Here is a 3,172-nt window from a genome sequence, read left to right as displayed (position 1 = left end):
CTCCCTCTCCTCTTTTCCCATCACAATATCCTGCCTTGCCTCACCCCTTCACCTGCCCCTCTACCTACCTCTCTCCTACGCACCTGGTGATGATTGCATAATGTACCTCATAATGAAACCCAGCCCACCAGAGTCACTCCTCTCACACCACCTATGAATATTCCAGTCCGATTCGAGTCCTCCACAGCGATGTGAGAGACAGGTGTGGCTACTGGGAGGAGAGTGAGGGGAGACAGGAGAGACGGGAGTACCAGACACGGAGAGAGAGAGAGAGAGAGAGAGAGAGAGAGAGAGAGAGAGAGAGAGAGAGAGAGAGAGAGAGAGAGAGAGAGAGAGAGAGAGAGAGAGACAGGGGGGGGAAATAGGAGGAAGAGGAGGTGGAGAATTGTTGGGAGTGACTCTACGAGGAGATGAGAAGATTAGGATAATGGCAAGTAGAGATAAATTTGAGAGAGAGAGAGAGAGAGAATGTGTGTGTGTGTGTGTGTGTGTGTGTGTGTGTGTGTGTGTGTGTGTGTGTGTGTGTGTGTGTGTGTGTGTGTGTGTGTGTGTGTGTGTGTGTGTGATTGTATACATAAAAGCACTTCGCAACTGAAAGGCGATTAAACATGCAAACATTAATTAAGATGCAACATTGATATATCCGTGGAAATGTCCCGCGTGCAGTTGCATACACACACACACACACACACACACACACACCGCCGCTCGCCTCGCCTTCGTCTGTCTGGTGTCTGTCTGTGCGCGTGTGTGCGTGCGTGTCGTGTGAATCATGTAGAGAGGAGGGAGAGAGCTGACAGACGGAGACACGGGCAGACGTAGACAGACAGAGAAAGAGACAGGCAGGGATATAGAGAAAGAGAAACAAACCAAGAGAAAGACAGAATCACGTAACAAGTAATAGATACAGAAACTAATATGAGTGAATATGTTGCGCATCAAAGTAAAACAAGAATAACAAAAATATCCCCAACGCTACCAATGCCAACAGTACAACAGAATCTCACTACAAAGCACTCCTTCATTTCCTACCTCAACCTACCTTGCCTCGTATATCATCTATACCGATAATATGAGTAATAAAAAAAACGCAGAGTAAGAGGAATGGTAATTCATCTTAGCGACATCTAGCGGGAACAGGTGAAAGAAGTGCTTATGGAACACAAAAAATGACAGCCGAACAGGAAGACTGAGGAACCTGTTAAACACAAAAACAAAAACACTGAAGGAAAGTCGCCACTATTAAAGGAGGAGAAATTGTTAACGCGATGGAGGGAAAGAACCAAGCGCTGACTGATGACCAAGACCCGACGCCTTGATTCAGATGCTGCTCTTTGTATCAGTCCGCGGAAATATACTCTTGGGGAACTGCGATCCTGAACGAGGTGTTGCAATCATGCTGGGCTGGGTTACTAACTATGCAGGGAGTGATAAGAGTAAAATAAGATTTGATACTAACTGAAGGAAAAAAAAAAAAAAAAAGCACGAGGGGGAAGTGAAGTAGGAAAATCATGCGGAGATGGACGACTTAGGGGTGGCGGATTATGCAAGGCTTAGAGGGACGTCCCAAACATGCAGGGAAGATCAGAGGGTACACCATGGGAACTCACCGCCACGGAGGGAAGCAATACTTAATCTTCCGTTTGAGTCATTAAGGGATGCAAGTTTATGCTTATATATTCAAGTATAAATAGCCCGGATACATAGGAGGAACTTGCAGGTGCATTATTTCTGTATAAAGGAGTGAAAACAGGGAAAACAGGCAGGACATTAAGTAAGAGTAAAGAAAGACGCGTTGCTGCCCCTCTCAAGCTGTTATCCAGTTTCGCTGTAAGGGAGAAGACTGGACTAAATGGCTGCCGACATGACAGGTGATGAAAAAGCACCTACACACACGTCGAATGGATCTCTTGCTTATGCCTTGACCTCTGAAAAGCTTTTGATTGTTAATTATATTTTTCTATGATAAGGCAAACTTATTATTTTCTTGTATGTGTGTGTGTGAGAGAGAGAAAAAAAAAAGGGGAAGAGGAGAGAAAGGAAGGAAACAGAAGAACAAACACACGCATACAGAATGACAGACAAAGAAACGAAACATCAGAACATAAGAACATAAGAAATAAGGGAAGCTGCAAGAAGCGACCAGGCTTACACGTGGCAGTCCCTGTATGAACACACCTACCTATTTCCATCTGCTATCCCCATCCATAAACTTGTCTAATCTTCTCTTAAAGCTCTCTAGTGTCCTAGCACTAACTACATGATTACTGAGTCCGTTCCACTCATCTACCACTCTATTTGAGAACCAATTTTTTCCTACCGCAGAACAACCAGCCAGCAATCAGTTACATAGTAATTAGCTTTAAAAAAAAGGATATGCAAGTGAGTGACGCCTCCGTACGTTGATACGTTCCTTCAATGAATGGACTGCAAGTGCGGATGGCGCAACCTCAATAACAGTAACTATAATAATAGCGAACGAATCCATAGTCCCAAACGATGAACAAAAACCCATGTAATACTTGCCCAGCGAACAGATGAGAATAAGAACCAGAAAGGAGAGGAAAAACTATAACTTATTGCCTTGCCTTCAACAGCACGTGTAGCAAAGCCGCAGAGATGGGCAAAAAAAGGTCCAGTCTATCAGCAAGTCATGTAATTCGTATATTAAAGAAAAGTTTATCGTCTCTGAATACAATGAAACTAAATGGATTACATCGAAGAATATTCCTGTGTCATCGAGCCATTAAATGTAATAATGATGATAATGATGGTAATAATGATAATAATAATAACAATAATAATAATAATAATAATAATAATAATAATAACAATAATAATAATAATAATAATAATAATAATAATAATAATAATAATAATAATAATAATAATAATAATAATAATAACAATAACAATAATAATAATAATAATAATAATAATAATAGAAATAATAATAATGAAAATAATAATAACAATAATAATAATAATAATAATAATAATAATAATAATGATAATAATAATAATAATAATAATAATAATTATTATTATTATTATTATTATTATTATTATTATTATTATTATCATTATAATAATAATTATTACTATTATCATTATCATCATTATTATTATTATTATTATAACAGTATGAAGAAGAAGAAGAAGAAGAAGAAAA

Source organism: Scylla paramamosain, chromosome 17 (assembly GCF_035594125.1).
Source record: "Scylla paramamosain isolate STU-SP2022 chromosome 17, ASM3559412v1, whole genome shotgun sequence".
NCBI classification, from domain to species: Eukaryota; Metazoa; Arthropoda; class Malacostraca; order Decapoda; family Portunidae; genus Scylla; species Scylla paramamosain.
Note: the sequence above shows the minus strand (reverse complement) of the source record.